Here is a 23,842-nt window from a genome sequence, read left to right on the forward strand (position 1 = left end):
ATTGGGTTTATAATAATAATAATAATAATATTATTATTATTATTATTATTATTATTAGTAGTAGTAGTAGTAGTAGTAGTAGTAGTAGTATAAATATATTTTTATTATTATTATTAACAATATTAATATATTTTTATTTTATTTTTAATTATTTTTTATTATATTATAGAATTAATTATTATTAATATTGTTGTTAATAAATATTCTTAAGGGTGACCTTGAGTGATATTGACCTTATTTTTCTAGTTGAAACTTGGGAGCATGACAAATCTAGGGTGCCTAACCTTGACGGATTCATTCTTTGATCTACTTGGAACAAGAAATCCTCTCGAAGTGGTCTTGGTAGTATAGCCTGTTATATTAAGAACATTGTTTCTTCACACATCCAGCTTCATACTATCAACTCCTTCAGTCAGTACATTTGGATCAAGATCTTTGATTCTTCCTCCAACAATATTTTTCTTAAAATCTAGTATTTCGCTCCTATCAACTCTACCTCCTATAATAAAAACAACTTAGATAAGAACTTTCCTTTCACTACCTTAGAAAAACACATTCACATCCTGAGGAATGAAGGTAATATCCTTTTGCTTGGGGACTTCAATGCTAGAATTGCTACCAACCAAGCTATTATGTTAAGTAACCACTCTAAGCCCGACCCCTTATGGCTTGACGAAGATGATGACTTAGCTAATAGATTCAAGAGAACCTCTGAAGACAAAATCGAGAACTTATTTGGCACCGAGCTCCTTAAGATTTTTATTTCCCAAGACCTGATTATCTGTAATGGTATTAGCAAGTGGCCTTCCTCTGGCCAGATGACTTGTTTGCATGGGTTGGGAAGTAATGTTGTGGACTATGTGATTTTGGACACCCATGTCCTTAACCATATTACCAACTTTGAGCTCCTTAAATATTTTGAGCCTAACTCTAACCACAGGCCTTTGTCTTTAGCCCTAAATCTTTACATGCATACCATCCACATGCAGGATACCAGTGAAAGCTAAAGACACATTCATTTCAATCGAATTAATATAGACTTTTTCCTAAAGGAGTTAAAAATGGATGTAAGTTCCCTGACTTATAATAACAATATTGATCAAATTCATCAAAATTTTACTACTACCCTTTCCACTACCATTTACAAGTTCTCTACTGAGCTTTCATATAAGAAGATTAATAGAACTTCCAACCCTTGGTATGAAAAAGACTATAAAAGTGCCAGGAAATTTATTCAAGAAGCTCCTAACGAAACTGTAAAGCTCTGAAATATTAGTATATACAAAGCCCTCATTAAAGAGAAGAAGCGGTCATATATTAATAAGAGACAAGAGAATCATCTTCACCTTTTTAAAGTTTCACCATGAATTTTTGGTAGAATGTGCTTGTTTGTAAATCTAAAGACAATAATTTGATCCCCTTAGAAAAGTGGAACATATATCTTAAAAAGTTGTATGACCCTGCAGACACCATTGACAACATCGTTAGCACTCCTGCTAAGGAAGATATCTTTTCTCTTGAGGACATTAAGTCTAGGATTAATAAGTTCACTAGTGGGAAAGCTAAAGATATGAAGGATACCAAGCTGAGATCTTAAAGATGGGAATATTTATCCTCATTCCTCATCTCGACAAGCTTCTCAATTTGGTTGTAAATCATGGCTTCCCTAAGCCTTGGACACAAAGCCCTTGAACACAAAGCCTTATTGTGCCCATCTTTAAAAATGGGGACAAAATTGTTCCCTCTGACTACAAGACTATTATATTAGCGACGTCTTATCCAACCTTTATGGTCTCATTTTGGATAAGAAAATTAGACATTGGCTTGAAATCCATGGTAAAAGAGCTAAAGGGAAAGATGGTTTTAGGAGATACCACTCAACTATCGACCATCTTGTCACTCTCAGGATCATTGTTGAGGAGTGTCGCAATTGTAAATTTGATCTCTTTTGTTGCTTTGTGGACTTTAGAAAAGTCTTTTACACTGTTCCTCAAGATAAGTTTTGGAAAATACCTTGTGAGATAATGATTCTTCTTGAGTTGAAGATTGTTGTGATTTGCCTCTACGAGATGGTTGTTGTCAATCTTAATGGTTGTTTTCAAGATTAATACCAATGAAGGATGGTCTAAAGATATTAAATACAATATTGGGGTTAAGAAAGGTTGTCCCCTTTCCCCCACCCTTTTTGGTATTTACATCGATAAGCTATATGAGTGTTTGTAAATCGTGGGGTGTAAGGGGGCTAATCTTGCTGGTATTATCATTACTCTTCTCTGCTACGTCGATGATATCATTCTTCTTGCTATAAGCCATGAGGACATGGACAAGAAACTTAAGACTCTTCATGACTATTGCTCCAAGATGGGTATGACAGTTAATACCGACAAGACTAAAATCATGATAATTAAATCCAAAAGGACCATCCATGAAATTTCATCTATGATAATAATTGCTTTGATTAGGTCTCATATTTGGGTATTGAAATTCCTTACAAGCTTAACTACAATTACAACATCAAGAAAAGGATTATTGGAGGCTAGAAAGCTTATTATGAACTTGAAAACAATTGTAAGGTTGTCGATCTTTGTATTTGGAGTTAAAAAAAGGTTCCTCTTTGAGACCCTCGTCACCCCAATTGTCCTATACGGTTGTGAAGTCTGGTGTTGCAGTATATCCAGAGATTCGTGGAGAAATATTGAGATGATTCAAAACCAATTCATAACCTACAATCTCAAGATCAAGCGAAATACTCTCTAGCCTATCCTCCTGATCAAATTTGGCCTCTCCCCGATTGAAAGCGAGGTTATGTTTAAGTATCTGATGTATAAGAAGAAGCTTTACAACATGGAATCTAGGAGGCTTCCTAAATTTTCTTCTAACTTTAGTCAAAACCCCCACATTCACCTCAAGCGTGGGTGGCACAAGGATTCCTAGTCTTGGCTCAACCTTTAGGGGATAAATGAGGAGATCATCCTGGGAAACAATGATAGTGTCAAATATACTATCACCTCCAAATTTAAGGATAAGCTATGGGATGATAAGGAGATAGAGGGTAAAATGAAGTTAAGATATTATAAGGACATGATCAACCCCACCCTTGAGAGCTAAAATTATCTTTTTGTTTTTACTAAATCGAAGAAAAATAATCATTAATATTAGAACTAATTCTCATGAGCTTCAAAGTGAAATTGGGTGGTGATCTACTCCCAAGACTCCTTGGAATGATAGGATTTGTTAGCTTTGCAATACTAAGAAGGTGGAGGATGAAAATCACTTTCTTTTAGATTGTCCAACCCTTACTCACATCCGCTCTCATTTCCCTAACATCTACCACACTTCCAATCTTCTTGACTTGTTAAGTCAGCCCAACTATAGTGATCTTGGTGTGCTTCTTTCCCTTCTTTTTGAGCATAGAAATAAGATTCTAAAGAATTACAATTAGATTCTTCTTCTTCTTAAGTTCCGATAGATCGCATCAGTCTTAGTGGACGCTAATCATCATCATCATCATCATCATTATTTATTATTATTATTATTACTATTATTATATAATCAATATTATTATTAAATTATTAATAACAATAATAATTAATATTATTATCATGTTTAATTTTTAATATTTTTAATATTAATTTTTTATATTACTAATATTAATTTTTTATATTATTAATATGATATACACCTATCGGCATATATCAACCACATTTATTAATGTTCTTGTGTTAGTTGTAATATTATTGACGTGTATTATAATTAAAATTTATTTTAAATAAAAATATTAACATATTTTCATATAATGTTATTTAATATAAGATATATTAAATTATTTCATTAATACAAAAATATTATAAGTTTAGTTTTATTATAATAATGTCATTTCTAGAAATTTTGTATGAAAAATTTACCTATAAACTTTATTTTAAATTGAAACATGAAACGTGATTTAGATTTATAGGTGCAAGTATTGAGAAGAGTGGCTTGGTGATATATATATATATATATATATATATATATATATATATATATATATATATATATATAGTCTAGAAAAGGCGATATTTAGATTTTTGGATAATATATCAATGAAAACATTCACATTTTCAATTAAAATATAGTTTACTTTTTTACATTGAATCACATGAAAATAATGTTATTATTCAAAATAGATAAATGAAGTGTATCACCATTTTATTTGACATCTTCACAAAGAGAGTAATTTTTGTTGTAACATTGTAATGATTGAGTTGCAATTGAAAGGTTTTGATACTATGTATAAATACATGTTTAAGAATGTGCATTTTGATGATAGTGATCCATGAACAAGGGACCTATAACTCGCTTCATCAACACAAATATTTTGTAGAATTTATTTCCTAATATTTGTTCTCAGTCTTGAATAGAGATATAAATGTTAAAAATGTCTACAAGATCTATATTATTGTTACAACTTTGAGTGCAAATACTCTGTCACACTACTTGGGATGGATAAGATGACTTGTTTTCTAGTGTAACATACACATGAGCAACTAGTAGCTAAGAATGAAAAAATAATTAAATCCCTAGAAGTGGTTCGACAATGCTAGGAAGACACGATGAAAGGAAATATAGATTCATATGTTGTTAGTAATGACTTTTTTGTCTTTCTCTTCGAGTGCAAAGAAGACAAAACATTGTTTTTAGGAATGGGACACATTTCTTTGGCTCAAAGGGAATGTATTTGAATGCCTAGTTTCTAGATTTCAATCTAGATGAGGATATCCCCACTATTGTGCTTGTATGGGTAAATATTCCTCATATACCTTTGTCATGCTAGAGCAATGATTACTTTAAGACTATCAGAAGTGGCATTGGAAGGTATCTAAACTATGAGGAACCAAAAGGTTGACAGTTTGGATGTGCTAAAATATGCATTCTCATGGAATTAGAGAAAGGTATCCCCTCTTAAAAAATCTTGACTCAAGGATATTGGAAGCATGTGCAGTCTCTTGAATACAATAAAATTCCATTTAAGTGCAAAATCTTCCCTGAATATGGCCATTTCACCTATGACTGCAAAAAATACTAGAATGGAACTAAGGAAGAAAAGAGAATTGCCTAAGAAAATTAGTTAAACATTCAAAAAAATGGGAGTAAAGATTGGTAAAGGTATACTTAAGAACTCCAGTCCTATTGTTAAAAAGGGTGCCTTCTCCTCAGCCAATCTAATTAAAATTATTTCTTAGGAGGACAATGACCAAAACGAACTAAGTGTAGAAATTGTAACATTGGGTCATGAAGGAAATGTGATAGAAGGAGAGGAAAATATTGTTGAAAGAGAAAATGGAGAGGCTTAAGAAGGGGATCTGATAAGGGAAGTTCAAGTGACCAATTTCTATAAATCTCGGCCTCTTAAAAGCTCATCCGCTTCGGCATTATCTGAAAGGCGAGAGATTGGGATTGAAAACAAGTCTCCCAAACATCAAGAATCAGTAGAAGGAGCAGGAAAAGTTTTAACAAGAAGCGCCAAGAATATAATCAATTGGAGAGGTGGCTCCTTCGTCCAAGAAATGAAAAACCTTTAAAAAAGTGGCAAGCCTTCTAAAAACGAAGCAAGGGAAGTAGAATCCAATCAAAACATTAAGCTTGGAAACCAAATACAAATCATAGAGATTTTCAAGAACGTGAGCATAAAGGAACATGGGAGCATGAAGTCTAGAGGAGGGTTGAGTTCCTATAAATTTAAATGATCATTGTTTCATGGAATATATGGGGAATTATAAACCCCATTAAATCCCACGCTGTGAAATATTTAGTGAGGAGAGATAAACCTCAAATCTTATTTCTACAAGAAGCCAAATTAGAATTCAAGTCCCACTAGCACAACTGGGTGAGGATAGGCCTCATCAGCAAGGAAACCTAGGATCAAACCTCACGGGGGGTGGTTATGCCATGTGCTAGGGGGAGGAGACGTGCTAAAAAATCTAGTCAACAAAGGTTTGGTGTGGCCCAGTTCGGGTGCGATCCTTGGGTGACTTTGACGGCTTAGATTTCCTTGGGTCATGGCTCCTCAAGCCATAGGTCAAGCCTAGAGGATCACAAACAACTTGACAAACAAACAAAAAAGAAACAAAATTAGAAGAAATTGATATTCTCTTTGTGGCAATAAATTTTTTGGAGAGATAGTCATGGTGTAGCGCGAAGTTCATGCGAAGCTTCCAGTGGCTTATGCACTCTTTGGATAAATTCTTGTTTCTCGCTAAAAGTGTGCTCCAAATCCAAATTTTGGGTGGTGTTTAAGCTCAAAGATAAGAGCACAAAGGAAACTATCTATTTTCTTAATATTTACACTCCAGTATTATACATTGAGAAGGAATAATTTTCGAAATCCTCAATTAAATTAAAAGACAACAATTGGCATATAAACATAATTGTAGGGGAGATTTTAATACTATTTTATACTCAACATAAAATTATAGGGGAATCAATGTTAGAGACCCCTTCGAGAACAAATATAATATCTTATTATTGAATGGGACCTATTAGGGATTCCTCAAAAAAAAGTGAGTATACTTGGTCCAATCACAGAAGCGGTTTTGAGCACATCACGACTCGTTTGAATCACCTTCTTATCCATAATGAATGGTTGGTCAATGGAATAGTGTTTATCTCCTCAATCCTGGTGCAATGAGTCTTAGACCATCGACCAATTATGTTAATTATGGATCCTCCTAAAAATATTCTACCAATCCCATTCCACTTTAATCCTGGGTGGCACCTGAAGGAAGGAGTTACTGGCCTAATGAATAAATCATGGGCAATGTCGATTATCACATCTCCAATTTTTTGTGGGAAACTAAGCTGAAGTTGTTAAACAAATCCTTAAGGAAATGGGAAAAGGAAAAATTCAAGCCTCTAGGCCAAGAGAAGCATGAACTTATCAAGAGTATTGAGGCTCATCACTCCTTGATGGAAGATGAATATATTACAGAGGAGCATATATAAAAATATAACAAATTAACCAAGAAAATCCATGTTCTCGGCAAGTAAGAATAATATTATTGGTGATTAAAGTCAAGAATTCTTTGGCTTCATGCAAGAGATAGTAATTCTTCCTTTTTCCATAAACAAGCTCGAACTCGGGAAATAAGAAATCAAGTCAAAGAAATTTATCCTAAGGGTCCACTTAAAATATCCTCCTTCCCTAAGATCAAGCAAGAATCCTTTCACTTCCTTAAAGAATATATTCAGAAGACAAGGAAAATAATTGTGAAGATGTTTAATCCTCCATTTGTTGTCTTCCTTCAACTGTATCGGACTCGGATAATTACAACTCATCAAACTAATTGAGGAATCTGAGGTGATTGAGGCAATCTAGTCTTTAGAACTAGGCAAATCTCCTGGCCTAGATGGTTTTTCCATTAGTATCTATAGATCCTTTTAGGGCTTAATTAAAAAGGACCTTCTGAGAATTTTGAATTCATCTAGATTGAAAAGGAATCTAGGAGGAAGTAAAAATTATTCCCTTTTGTCTCTTATTCAAAAGCAGTCAAATCCCACCTCTTTCCTTCATTTTTTACCTATCTCATTATGCAATTATTCTTACAATATTTTGACTAAGGTAATGGTTGTTGCTTTTACTTGGTGTTGGAATTATCCAAGATGGCATGCACGAGCTGGAAGATTTTTTGGATTCATTTAATAGACTTGGTTGCATTCTCAACCTCATATTGTACATGTGATAATCTTTTCTATCTAATTGAATGAAGTATGGAAACATCAATCGAACACAATGGTTGAAATCGCAGGCCCACTTGAAAGGGACTGCATTTAGTTGAGCTATGTAGATATTTGTTATAATTTTGTGGCACATAAGGAAGGATCTCATCCTAGGTTCATGGATGCTTGGAGTTGTACATGTGTAGTATGTGCACTATCATTCTGTTGATGACCTTTCTATGGTCATTAGTCTGGGGATGGACTACAGTAGACTTGGTGAGCTTAGTGTCCAATAACATCAAGAGGCTCCACTAGAATGTGCTTAGGAACCTGCTATCCCGATCTAATATAATGGTTTGCAAGATCCCAAAATGTACCCACACTCATTCAAAGAAGAGTTTGTCAGTTTCCTTCACTTTGATACTCTTCTTATAAGCTACCAATATAACCATCTTAGAAAAAATTTCCATAACCACAAATACACATTCATTACCATGCTTGGATGAAGGGAGGCTTGACATATAGTCCATGGAGATAGATTACTAGGGTTGTTTGGGAGTAGGAAGAGGAGTATACAAGCCTTGCTTCTTGATTCTTAGCTTGGTGATGGCACAAGTAGTGTAGGATCTGATATATTTTCCAACATCTTGTCATATTTTTGGCTAATAAAAATACTTCTATAGTACATCCACAATTTTCTCCACACCAAAGTTTCTTGTGACCCAACTGTAGTGGGCCTCCCAAAACATCTTGGCATGCTCTCTTGCAAGAACACAAAGGTGGCCCAAGTAGCATAATAATGCGTCCTAGAGGAGGAAATATGTAACTTGATTTCCATCCATTAGCATCTGATATGTGGTGGTGAACTCTGGATCATTTTTGTACAGTTGTGGCCATTTGAAGGTCTCGTGGTGCCTCCCAAATCATCTTCACATGCTCGTTCGAAGGAACACAAAGGTGGCCCAGGAAGCATAATAACGCATTCTGGAGAAGGAAATATGGAACTTTCTTGCCATCCATTAAGATCTAGTATGTGGTGGTGAACTATGGGTCATTTTTGTATAGTTGCATCCATCAAAAGGTCTCTTGGCTACAAGAGTTGAGAACCATAGTCAGTGTGGCAATTGGGGGTTGACTGAGGAAACCTGAAAAATTATTGGTGTTTCCCTTCTTGTATTTAATGTTCAAGTGAAATTGTTGCATATATGTAGTTCACTTATGATGTCAATCATTCCATAACTTCCCTTATGTTTGTATAAAATAAATAGGTCGGTGATCTGTGTGGATGACCATCTCCTACCCCAGAATGTAATGTTTCCATTGTCGGTATGCATGCATGATAGAATACAATTCTTTATAATATATGGGGTGTTTCTTAATTATGTCAGAAAGTGCTTCACTATGATAGGCCACTGGATGCCCTTTCTAGGTGAGAACTGTGCCAATAGCATAGTCGAAGGTGTTTCTCTCCATTTCAAATGGTTGTTGCAAGTTTGGAAATGTGAGTATCGATGCAGATCATAGGTGATACTTCAGTTCAATGAATGCCTTATGTTGGGACTTGGACCAGGAAGACTTTAATTTTTCTACACTCTCCGTAACCTGAATTAAAGGCCAAGTGATATGAGAGAATCACAACACGAGCTTCTGATAAAAATCGAGAAGGCCAAAAAAGATGTGAAGCTCTAATAGAGCGATGAGGGTTAGTCAATCCCAAGTGAATTGGATATTAGCTAGATCCAATTGTACACCTTTCTCATCAATCATGTAGCCCATATATTGAACTAGGCTCATGCCAAAGGTGCACTTCTCCAAGTTGGCACATATTTTGTGCTGTTGTAGGGTTTGAAGGCCCTCTTGAATGTGTTGCCGGTGATATTCCAAACTCTTGTTGAATACAAGGATGTTGTCCAGATATGAAACCATGAACGAGTTAGTTAAGGGATGCAATATATCATCCATCAGCCTCATAAAAGTTGTAGGGGAATTTGTCAACCCAAAAGGCATGACCAACCACTTGAAAAGGCCCTCCTTGCATTTGAAGTCAGTCTTCCATACATCTGTGGGTTCTATTAGAACTTGGTGATAACCAAAATTAAATTCAATCTTGTTGAAATTCTTGGCACCCTTGAGCTGGTCAAGAAGGTCATCAATCCATGGGATTATATACCTGTTCCTGAAATTAATTTTGTTTAGTGCCTGATAATCAATGTAGAGCCTCCAGGTTCCATCCTTCTTCTGTATAAGTATAATTGGGCTCCCACAAGGTGAGGAACTTGATTGGATGTGCCCCTTTTGAAGAAACTCTTGGATTTGATGCTTGATTTATTCATTTTCTAGATTGGAGTGGTAGTATATTAGCCCATTTAGTAGAAGTGCTCCAAGAGTTAGATCGATCGAATGCTTGATCTAACAATGCAAACGTACCCTTGTGGGTGATGAGAAGATGTCCCTGTGCTCTTTCACGACTATATCCACATGCTTCTGATGCATGGGGGAACCCTTCTTGGGGGCCATGGATGTGGCCACTATGTTCGCCTTACTTTGAGATCGAATCAGAAAGAAAACAAATTTATCTGTATGGGAGATGATCTTACTACATTGATTATAGTGATCAAAGTGATAATGGTAGGTGAGGCTACCTCTGGTATCCTATATAACGTATTGCGCAAAGTAATAATAATAGTGTGAGGAATGGACACATACACAACCTGACGCTTCCACAAGCATGGTTGGCCTAATAACACATCACAAACTTCAAGAGGAGAAACATCACATAGTGCCTCATCTATGAAGGGCTTGATGTAGTAGGGAAGGTGACACTGATGGCTGATTCGGAGATCTCGTCCTTGGTGGAGCCACCCGATGGTGTATGGTTGTGGGTGTGGTGTTGTCAGTAGGCTTGTTGACATTGTTAATCTTCTTTGCAGATAGAGATAATCTGTCTAGACCAATGAGTGGGTCTAGAAACTGAAGGGATAATCAACTAGACATCTTCCTAGATCATGATTGAAAAATAGAACAAGAGAGAAGGCCTACCTTGCTCTAATGCTAATCTGATTTCCTTTATTGAGATACTTGAACTGATCGTGTCACAGCCTTGTTCCTGCTTCTTTCAGCACTTATATACCTGCACAAACTACCAAGAGACAACGAAGCATGCCAAAACCTGTAGCAAATCCAATAATAATCTATTTAGTTCATCAAGTAATGCCAAACCAATACATACATGAACATATATATTTTGGGAAGATGAACCAACAGTTGTATTATTATTTAAAGAATAAAGGGGAAGCTTACAACCATAGCCTTTATGTTGAAAGGCTCTCCTTGAGTGGTAATCCAAGTCCAATCAAAGAAACTCTCCAACGCTCCTTCTCCAAGTCTAATGAATAACCTCTAAGCACAAGCTCAGCATAAGAGTGCAAATGGACATAGATCCACCATTTGGGAATGGTAGAGGGGGAATTTATAGGCTAGGAGAGGGAGTTAGGCCTCCTCCAAAGATAGGATTAGGCCCACATCTTAAGGAGGTAGCTCATAGGGATGAGACCAAGAGGTCAAATTAGGAGGATTCAACCTCATCTATGTGAAACCACCTTTAGCTTGCTACTCTGGAAGCTTCTAGAACACGAAGATTCTCATCCTCTTTAGGAAAAAATCCTTTTTAAGACAATCATGAGTATGATAGAAAAAAGAGCAATTCCATCGTTGGCTTAACGATCATAATGGTTTTGAGTATCATAAGAGCGATGATTCTTATTTTAGGGTTTCATGGGCTATTTCTTCAGAGAAAGCTCCAGATATTTTCCAAGAAAAGTTAAAGGAGGGATCTGAGTTGTATACATTAATGAGTATACTATACAATGATCATGTTTCAGGCACTTCAGGGTATGTCATAGGGAAGTTCAGGAGGTGTGAAAAAATATTGTGTAACAGATGCCCCATAAAGCATGAAGGAAGAACAAGGAGTGATGACTGAGATGCTTTACGAGATTTTGGAAAAGACGAGGACATGCATCGTCAGGAGACCTAAAAATCAAGGACACATATACATATACATATATGAGATCAAAACATGAATCCACAGCATGGATGCAGCCACCTGGATGATGAATACTAAATAAAAGATCCATGACATGGATGCAACCATCCAGATAACAAGGATCATCATGAATATAAAGTCTCACGATATTGTCACAGCCATCCGTATAGTATAAACATGTGTACAATCATGCATAACATAAAATTCCATGCAGCCTGAGCCATAACAGACAAGACTCAGGGTCCTACGCTCCATCCTGACTCGATAAATGTACGAATCCTAGCGTGTGAATAAACGTGTTGAAGTCGAACATGCTAGAAAACCACCTGATTACCGGCCAATGATGTGGACCGTTAACAGGTACGAGAGAAACCACCAATAATGAAAATTTCCCTCAAGTTCAGTACAATCCATGAATGTGATAATGAAGTTGAGATCAAACACTCGTGGAATCACTCGATCGAAAGCCAATAATGAATACATGTCATCGGATGCGAAGAACTGACCATTAAGGCATGCCAGCTCTAAGGTACTAAAAGGGAGTTCCTAAGTCATCTTCTTGGATAGTGATATGAACTCGACAAGAAGCAAACCATTGAAGGAGGAAAATGATGAATCCCCCATCATTGACATGAAACAACGAATAAAGTGGTATGATATTCAGGACTGTAGCAATTACTCAAACAATGTATAGGTAAATAACTGCAGATTGGAATTCACTTGAACATATTGGCGACACGACTCCGGAGTGTGGCAGAATCTGACTCAATAGAATAAAGTTCATGAAAATAGAGTAGAATAGTCAAATGAGAGGCAAAATTGATCACCCAGACTTGAGAGGACAAGTGACTGAGTGAGGATATTCCAAACCCGACACGAGAGCAGAAGAGTGCCATGTTCAAGAGTGACATGATGCCTATACAAAGGATGTCTCATCTTCATTTTCCCTTGCTATTTCTAGCAAGTACCCCAATTATTTTTATCACAAGCTTGAAGGGGACATCATATGCTAGTTATGTAAGTTCATTCTTCGAATGAATCCATCCTATTAAGTTTTATGAGCCCTAGGAAGGAGAAGCTTGGTCTTGCCACGATGACGAGTCTTTCGTCGCGAACTTTTAACGAGCCCGACGTAATAATAACTTGGTATATTTTTCATGTTTAGAGAGTTTGAAAAAGAATCGAAAAATAAAACTCCATAATGTCCCTTTTCATAATTTGCCCCTCGAACCCGAAAGGGTAGAAAACAATATCTACAGGAACCTCTTGACCATGTCGACCAAGGTGTACCTTTTTCGTAAATAATCAGTCTCAGCCCAAAAAAGGGGTAAATGTATACTGAGGTGACATCAATTCATTTAATTTAATGAGTTCGAAACTACAAGTACTCGACAATGTTTTCAAATTTCGAGAGTCAGAAAAGAGCTGAAAGATGACTCCAGGGGGGTTACTTTTTCATTTATTTAATGAGTTCGAAAAAGAGATAAAATGGAAGTCCTAGAATCAGTCAATAATGATCATTTTTCACATTGAAGTCACCTGTAACTACACAAGAAACACACCCATCACTGATATCGAGAAAATATTACAAAAATATTTGACAAAATGACTTTCAAAACTTATAAATAGGTAAAAGTAATTTCATTTTTTACCATTTTACCAAACTGAGCTCTGAAAGTGATTTTGTGCCCTAATTTCCTTGATTTTTCAGTGGCTGTTGCGGGAGATCTAGGGTACCATTTAACGATCCATCTATGACAGGTAAGAGCCTCATCCCTGCCCTTGTATTTCATTACTCTTTTTATGCAATTTTAATGGTAAATTTTTAGCTTGAAAGGAGGATTTTAAAATTTTAGGTCGTTAGTGACCATCATGGGTATGGTCATCGAACCCATGATGGTCATGCTTGAGCCCAAAGGCTCACGTGATGCCATCACACTGTTTTGAAAAACAGGCATGATGGCACCAAGAGCGATTTTTTAAAGTTAAAATCTCTCTTTTAAGCAAAATTTAATGAATTTTATCGATGTAAAAAGTAGCAATAAGTGTTTAAATGTTGTTTGCATGAGAAATATGGTATTGGAGTGGAAAGAAAGAGGCCATGATGTTGAGGATTTCCAAGCATCTCAGGATCTGTCATGCATAAATTCTCTAAGGGATTGTGGCCTACTGAAATTATTCTGGACCATAGGGTTTAGAGCTCAGATGGAGTTTCTACCCTACCTGATCAACCTTTGGGATGTAGATCGAGAGATATTCATCATCAAAGGGCATGAACTGGAACTAGAGGATATGGACATATATTTCATCACGGGATTATCCCGTTGAGGAGAGGCAGTTCAACTCTTTGGATCTCGTAAAGGAGGTGAGAGTACCAGGATTCTAGTCCATAGATATTGTCCTGGTGCCAAGATAACCAATGGAGGTAAGGTGAAGATTGCAACAATCATAAATAACCTTGTTTTGAGAACAATTTTTTTCACCATGGTGCATGTATCCAGCACGGAGGCTTTGCATGAGGCTTCTAAGTCTCAGTTTCAGTATGCTATTCCATGTTTGACCCCACCATCTTCAACTGGTGTGGAGCCCTTTTGGTGAACATGAAGCACCAACTGACCAAGGGTAACCATGGACACCTGAAGAAATTTGGGTTTGGGTCTATACTGGTGACCTTCTTCTTGGAGCGAATACCACTCTTCCAGTATCAGTGGGAAGATGTACCACATCTAGCCCCCCGATATCTGAGGCTCGTGATATGGAGCTAGCTCATGCCTCGAGGAGCCACAGGTAAACATATGCACTATCCACCACAGTTCCTTGCTTGGCTTAAGCGTTATCTACTTATGGCATATGATTATGCTTATGCCAACATAAATTTTAGAGGGGATCTAGATCTACCTTTGGCACCAAGCGAATAGTGGACCGATGCAGGTAAAAACTTGTTTTTTTATTTTTTCAAATTTTTATGATTTTTATAAAAGTGCGAACTAAGACTAAACTTATGATAAATGTGTAGATGTAGGACTAGAGAGACCACTAGGCATGTCGCCAATAGCATGACGAGTTGCCCATCCGATGGTGGGTGCGGACTATGAGAAACGAGCTGATCCCTTAGCAGAGATAGAGCACAATCTGGAGGCAGTCACTCGAGGAGTTCCAGATTATGTCATTATCGAAAATGTCCCACTGCGTTGGCAAAGACACACTGTGGGAGTCTCTGCGAGACTGAGTCAGCTGCTAGGCCGAGTGATTAGAGCGGTCTCATGCTATCATGAGCATCGTGGAGTTTGATAATTCATCTAGTCTTTTACACATTTTGTAGGCTTTGAAAGCCAAGTGTCTCACAACACTATTTTTTGACATTTTGATGTAAACACTCTGACAGACATGATACATATGTATATATATGCATGTTTTATTTCTACTTATATGTTCATAACATGATTATGTTTTACAAATGATGCAAATGTCTATCAAGAACAAAGTTCGCTAATGCATCAGTTGATGTATTTAAATTACGTGGAATATATTGATATGTAATGTAATCAAAATTTCTTTCCAGCAATCTAACACGTAGATACATACGCAATATTTGTGGATTTCTTACTGAATAATGATTGTTTAATTGTAACACAATGAGCTACGGATCCAACTTAACAACTAAATCCCTAATTACAAGAGAAACTTCTTCTAACAAGAGTTCAAACTGAGTGGAACATATGGTAAGAAGAAAAACATATGTCTGGAAAGCAAACAAGCACACCAAAAATAAAAACGCACACTAATGTACAAAAGTTATCATACGAATCTCACGCATAATACTATTTGAGGTACAACCCATTATGGGGTTGAGACAATGCATTTCCCTCGTAATCACATAGCTCATAGGCACCTTTCTATAAGACACGCTTGACAATGTAGGGCAAATGCCAAATGGGTTCGAACTTTCCTGCCCCCTACTTATCGTTGGCTTGATTGTAAAGAAGGACCAAGTCGCCTTCAGTGAAAATGTGAGGAGAAACGGTTTGGTCAAAATGATCTTTGACCTATTTCTTTTGAGCTCTGATGACCATCGCAACGATACGACGAGTCTTGTCAATTCTTTCAAGATATAGTAGTCACTCCTCTTCAGGTGAGGTATTCATAATAAGTTCGATAGCTAGCTTAAGCGAAGGGATTTCACATTTGATTGGAAGAGTTGCCTCTAAACCATATACCCGCTAGAATGGAGTGAATCTAGTGGCCATCTTAGTAGAATTTTGGTAATCCCAAAGAGCTGAGAATAGCATTAAATGCCAATATTTTATGTGATTCCCAATGGTATGCTAAAGCATAGTAATGAAAACCTTATTGACTATTCAACTTGGTTATTGGCCTGTGGATAATATGGAGTTGAGCTATCTTGTCGAAGGCCCAATTGAGCAGTTAGCTTTTCCATCATGTTTTGATGAAAATGGGATCCATGGTAAGTCAAAATATCTTGAGGGACACCAAAACATGCTATAACATGGTTAAAAAGGAACTGTGTGGCAGTAATACCATCAGCATTTTATGTAGGCATCGCCTTGGCCCATTTTGTAAAATAGTCGATGGCGACAATGATATAACCATGCCCCCCGACTAAGCGAGGGTTACATGTCATGAAATCAATGCCCCATTTGGCAAATGGGCCCATGGTAATACTGGGTTCAGGGGTGTGGGTGGGTCGTGCTACTTGCGATTGAAAATCTAACGTTCATGGCATTTTTTGTCAGCTAGAATGCAATCTTTAAAGATAGAAGGCCAGAAATAATCGATGCAAAGGATATTCTGAGAAAAGGCATATCCATACATATGACCACTACAGGCACTAGAGTGGCAATCATTTAAGACCTGCTTAGCCTCTTCAAGGGTGAGACATCTGTGAAGGGCAGAGTCCACACTGAACCGATACAATGTATCACCAATGATCCGATAGGGTTGGGACTAATTCCGGATGCGGTGTCTATCATATCGGGAAAACTCAGATTAGAAAGTATGGGTTTGTAGATAAACAATAATGTCCCCATACCAGGGGTCAAGAGTACTGATTAGAAACAAAGTTTCATCAGGTATATTCTCAGTGAAATTGGTTGGGATTCTTCCAAATGGAAGAGCACATAGTAACTCTGCAAAGACGAGAGATTTCTTTGATTTAGCAGTAGTAAATTCCAAATCAAACTCCTACAGGATGACGATCCATTTGGAGTATTTTCCCCTAGAAACTTACGAGTCAGTATATATGTCATGGGGTTGCAATCAGAAATCACGTGGTTTTCTGTAAAAGAATATAGTGTTGAAACCTTTGGACGACATGAACCATCGCCAAAGCAAGCTTCTCGACATGAGCATAGAGAGACTCAGTATAAAGAATATTCTGGCTCAGATAATAAACCATGTGCTCATTGTCGTCATCGTCGTCTTGAACTAACACCATAGAAATAGTGGTATCAGTTGCAGCCAAATATAGGAAATAATCGCGGCGGTAATCGAGGGGATGCGGTAAGGGAGCACTAATCAACGATTTCTTTAAGGAATCTAATGATTCTTGGGCAACTTCATCCCAAATAAAATGGATCCACTTCTTAAGTAAGTGAGTATAACCTTTGGCAAGTTCGGCATAATTCAGGACAAATCAATGGAGAAAATTAGCTTTTCTATGCAAACTCTACAATTGCACTAGTGATGAAGGAGGGGGTAGATTGATTATGGCCTCAACTTTCAAAGGATCAATCCTGATACCTTTTCGAGACACAAAAAACCTAAGAGCCGGCCAAAATCGATGCAAAACACACACTTGTGTGGATTCAGACAAATATTTTAATGTCGACATAGTAAAAAGATAGCTCTTAAGTGATCTGGATGGTAACAATGTTTAGCTGAATGGGCAATAAAGTCATCAAGGTATGGCTAAACAATGTGTCGAATGTCATGGAATGCATAGGACATTTCTCATTGAAAGGTAGCACCAACATTATTCAGACCGAAAGGAAGATTTTTGTAAGAAAATGTACCCCAAGGATAGTTAAAGGTTGTTTTATGTTGATTGGCAGGTGAAATGCTAATCTGGTTATAGCCAGAAAACCCATCCATGAAAGAAAAAATCTCACTTCCTGCACATTCGTAGATGATTTGGTCGATAAAGGGAGTACAATAATTGTCCTTAGGACACGTGCAATTGATATCACGGTAATCAACACAAACACGAATCGTGCCCTGATTTTTGGCAACAGGGACAATATTGGATACCCAATCCGTCAATGGAATAGGATAGATCAAACCTAATTTCAAAAGCTTCTCTACTTCTACTTTGTTAACAGCATCTTTGGAGGGTGCATAGGGTGATGCCATTGCCAAATAGGCTTAGCACTAGGATAAGTCAGGATCTCATACACCACTATGGTTGGATCAATACCAGGCATTTCTTCATATGGCCAAGCGAAAATGTCTCAGAATTCTTTGAAAGGCTTAGTATAAATATTGATCTCATGTGGAGAACAAGAAACCCCAATATGGATGTTCTCGACAATCCCGGGTTTAATGGAAATGTCGATAGGCATCGTAGTAGTGATGTTTCCCATATTACCCTTCGACAAGACTTCATGTACCCATATAGGCGCCTAAAGTGGAGGTGTAGGAGAATGAGAAACAAATGCTTCAATACAGGAAGGCATCACATCGAGGCAAGGGAGAAAGGAAGAACAATGATGTAGATCGTTCCATGGAACTTCCTGCAGAGTCATGACCTCCATGATACTCTTGTTAGTGGGGAATGTCTCATTCAAGGGATCCAAAGAACCCCAAGAACCAAACCAAGGGGATGGCACGTAAGTTTACAGGTTCATACTGTAAACAATATGACTTTCTAAAGTGGTCATCGAAGCTAAAACAATTTCTTGATCTTTTATCTCCAATTGACTTAAAGGCATAGCATCACCAAATGAGTCAATTTGATATTCAGTAGGGATAATCCAAGGATCCGTAGAATCTGAGATCATATTGAATGAATGAACATTGGGAGGTGGGAGAGTAAAAGTACCCATTAAGGCAGATTCTTTGAAGATACCTTCCCCCACACTCTCATAAGGAATCTCAGTATTGCCCACACAAGGAACATTACTGTTGGATGAACCAGAAGAAAAGAAAGACAATGGATCAACTGCACCTATTTTCCTTTCATGAGGAAAATGAAGTATGCAGAACAAAGAATACACCATACAAAACATGGCATGAGTTCAGCTTCACCCGAGAAGAAGGTTGTAGTTAATATTGGCATCTACAACTTCTACTTCTAATTCAACAGTCTTGCCTTCTAATGTAATCGCTAAGTCCGTGAGAATACCGTATGGTCGCGAATCTCTGCCATCAAAGGCTTCCAAGGTGTGTAGAGATTGGTTAAGAGGAGGAGAACCAATGGCTTTCCAACACGAAACTGACATGATGCAGGTAGAGGAACCTTCATCAATAACCATTCTATGAATCGTCTGTCCTTTTATAAGGACCTGGATCAAAAATTCATTTTGATGAGGAAGATGAGGTACATGATTCTCCACATCGAAAGTAATCAGACTCGAATTAGAAGAATCAATAGCACCTATAACAGATAGTAGAGACTTCCATTACATTGGACAGGATTGAAGAACCTCCAAGGCAGACATCGTTGAAGGTGCCTGAGCTAAATCCTCAACAATATTATAATGTTGTGCAAATCTAGCATTCAGATTGAAAGATGACTTCTGAAGAACACCTTTAAGGGGTGGTCAGATGATGGACTCACTGTTAGGGAACTCGATATGGAGCAGACCAGAAGAGGACGGAGTAGAAGTAGGAGTATCAACGACTTCTTTCTCCATCTCCTACTTAGACGTAGCTTGATAGTCCTTGGTTCGAGTAGCGATCGATATAGGTGATGAACCTTGCATCATGAACACTTGGGAACCTAAGGAAGTAGAAGACTAAGGCTGGTCTACCAATCGGTTCTACTGTGATGGAAAGGTTTCTTTTAAGACATCAGGAGTCCCTTTCAATAAGTGATTAACTTCAGATTGTCGGGGACAATCCTTAGTGTAATGATCCTCCTCATAGATGAGGCAAGGATACTTCAGCTTTCTATGAGAAGCGTCATCAACAGAAGATTTAGGAGGGTAATGTTTTGGGGCATTATCTTTGGCCTTACCTTTGCCCTTACTTTTACCCTTAGAGGACTTATCTTCTATGATATATGGGACAACATGATCCTCAGATGTTTTAACAGGACTTGATGAATTTTTAGAGGGATTATTGGAACCAATGTTCGAGACTGACTTCTGCTTTGAAGAAGCTTTCACGGGAGTCTGAGACACGGAATCAATCACACCGTCAACAGATGGTGTATCCAGATACTTTGATGATGATGTTCGTAGAGCATCAGGTAACATCTCATACAATGTGCAATATTGCGAATAGACAAGGTCTAAATATTGGGCATGGGAAATAGCTTGTTCTTCAATAACACATCCACCCATGGATATGTCCTTAGCAATTTCGCTAATGAATGATTTTGTGAACCATTATGTCAACAACTCATCAACAATCTCAAACTTGATGAGGTGACATCGACGTCTCCATTCATGGATATGATTGGAGATGTGGGTTGCGGTGTCTTGCTTAAGTGATGTAAGAAAATGGGTGTCAGTTTCATAGTGAACGGCAACTGGAAATGAGTGAGGAAATCCATAGCGAGAGAGTTGAAGTCACCCTAGGTACCTTGAGGTAATTCGATGTGCCATTTAGCAACAGCACCTGCGAGAGTTCTTTGAAAGAGTCAAAGATGGATAGAATCATCGACATACAAATTGGAGGAGCACTAGAGGTGATATGTCATCACGTGGGCTTGTGGATCCTCCTTCGCTTTTCCCTTGAATTTGGGGCAATCATTCGGAATATTCATTGGAACAGGAGGCTAGTACAACGAATGAATAATGGGATAATTCGTGAGCCTCGAAACATCATGTAGTTCCAACATAGCTAAGAAAGGAAATTGTGTGTTAAACGCCATATAGGGCCTTTGAGGAGACCCAAACTGCGGATTCCATCATTGTTGGTAAGGATTTCCCCCACAGTGGAGGATTTTGTCCATATGGAATCTAGTTTTGTCCCAACTAAGGGTTACCTTGCTCGTAAGGAGGATTCGGTCCCGAGTAGGTTTAATACTGCCTTGCCATAGGTCGCTTATGAGCATTGTATGCAACATACGGGTTATAAGGTTGTTGAACTTGTTGACCCTGGATAGGGGTGATTTTAGGAGTGAATGTTCGCCCTTTGGCGAAATTAAGGGGTTTTAAATTTTTAGTGGGCGATTATTTTGTATCATAGTACACTTTTACAAATCACCTCAAATAGCCCACCTTCTTTTAAGGGAGAGGGTAAAAAATGTAAATTTAGCCCTTGAAATTAGGAGTTACAACCTTCCATTCGCCCATTTTCAAGAATAGGTTTTATTTAAGTGAATCCATTCGCCCACTTTCAAGAATAGGTTTTATTTAAGTGAATCCTATGGGCCAAAGGCCCAAATACCATATTTATAAAAGAGGTATGGTAAATTAATAAAAATATAAATAAATGAGAAGTATGGTAAATAAATAAAACATTTTCTATATTTACTCCATAAGTCACCTTATATACATGCAAAGGTGTAAACAAATAAAAATATAAGTAAAGTGGAGGTATGGTAAATAAATAAAACGTTTTTTATACTTACTCAAAAGGTATGGTAAATAAATAAAAATATAAATAAACTAGACACATGGTAAATAAATAAAACCTCTTTTTATATTTAGTCCATAACCCTCGTTCTATTTATGAATGCTCAAGAAAGAGGTTTTATTTAAGTGAATCCTATGGGCCAAATACCATATTTGTAAAAGAGGTATGGTAAATTAATAAAAATATAAATAAACGAGAGGTATAGTAAACAAATAAAACATTTTTTTATATTTACTCCATAAGTCACCTTATATTTACGAACACTCAAAAAATGTGTTATATTTAGGTGAAACCTATGGGCAAAATACTATGGGACAAATACCATGGACTAGATTGTTATTAATACCATGCAAAAAAACATTATTAACCCTAATATTAGTATTAATAAAAATAAAAATGGCACATGGTATTGACCCATGGTATTCACCAAAATGGCACATGGTATTGACCCATGGTATTCACCTGGAATGTAGCCTATTTAAATGGGGGAATTAAACCAACATAGATCCATCTTTACTCTGGATCTACTAACCCCTGAAAGGTATCAAATATTGTGATATGCAAACTAGCATAGAGTGAAAAAATATTTGATCCGATCAAGAGTAAAAATGGATGTTGTAATTTAATGTATGTTAAACATTTTAGCTTGGTTAAAATAAAAAATAAAATAAAAATCAACTATTAATTTTATTAATTTTTATAAATTACTGATAGTAATTTTTAAGCTCGAGGTTTATGATAACCCATGGTATTGACCCATGGTAATACCATGGTATTCATGTGAGCATAGACTATTTAAAGGGGAAATTATATCATCTTAGATCCATCTTAATTCTGGGTCTACCAAGTGCTCAGAGGGATAAATAGATTTCATCCCCCTAAGAGTGGTAGATGTGGAGTTAAGATGGATATAGGTTGGTTTTTATGGTAATGAAGATATTAAATAGACTTAGGAAATTATATTGTAAAAACATCTTAAGGTGAATGGTTAAAGCATAGACATTGGACAAGTATATTTGTATACTTATGTTTTAAACTGAAACAAATCCAGAGCTAAAAGGAATGGATTGATTACACTAGTCATCCTTCTATAACTTTCCAACATATGCTGGAGTAAACAGATTGTAATTTGGGTAATTTTTCTAATTACAAACAGGAACATACTTGTGTATTGGCAGGGTGGTTACGAGTTCCCTAGAAGTGATGAATTTGAATTTTTCTTGGTTTTATATATAGTATTAGGTTTTTTCTCATGCCTTATGTGAATGGCAAGGGTTAATTTTATCCTACACCTACTAGGTTATCGATATGTAATTTCGGTAATTTTGATTTCAAAAGATATTTTAAAGAAATGCAATGATTTCATTTGTGTATTCACTAAACACAAGATTTTATAATTGAGTAAAATATTCGCCATGCCTGGTGAGAGATTCGCCAAAAAATTATATATACATATCATATTATTGATAAAATCGCCTTCCATTTTTCCTATATACCATGGAGATTCGCCCATTTATTATACATGTAAATTTAGGGGGGCTTCTTAAATTTTTCCCTGACCCTGGACGTAAGGATTTTGAACCTACTGCTACAGTGGTTGACCTTGACCTTGAAAAGGATGACCTTGCTTATACGCATATAAGTCTTGATGCTGCTAAGGCTGACCTTGTTGCTACAAAGGCTGGCTTTGTTGCTGTAAAGGTTGGCCCTGCGGCTGCAAAGGTTGGCCTTGCAAGGACAAAGGTTGGGAGGATTGTTGAACAAACTTTGTATGCGACTACAAAGGTTGTCGTGACTATTGCAAAGGTTTCCCTTGTGGTTGCAGCAGTTTCCCTTGATACTGCAATGTTTTCCCTTGTTGCTGCGAAGGTTTCCCTTGATGATGTGAAGATTGTCCCTTTTGCTGCAAGGTTAGATGGACAATTCCTAGAGTTATACCCTGAGGGTATTGATAGTTCCCAAATTGGATCTGGCCATATCCACCAAGTATAATGGATTGACTAGGCTGAACATAAGGTCCAGCTTGAGGAATGTAAGGTGGATTTACCATAGATTGCGAACCATATGGGACATAAGTTGGTTGGAATGGAACCTGAGCCATATATGGTTGTTGGTATTGGACGTTACCTGACCCGGATGGACCAGCAGGGTTAGGAATAATGCGGTAAAAGGATTGATTCATTCCATCAATGTGATTTTGTAATCCACTCACATTGGTTTCACCAGACATAATCGGGATATTCGAATCTTGCCCCTAGGCGATGGCACAGTTTATCCACTCATTGGAGGGATAGAAGAAATTGTCGAGACTTGACCCAAGATAGTTGGTTGAACTGGAAG

This window comes from Pinus tabuliformis, chromosome 8, assembly GCF_031772625.1.
Source record: "Pinus tabuliformis cultivar Carrire ecotype Pingquan chromosome 8, CPIR1, whole genome shotgun sequence".
NCBI classification, from domain to species: Eukaryota; Viridiplantae; Streptophyta; class Pinopsida; order Pinales; family Pinaceae; genus Pinus; species Pinus tabuliformis.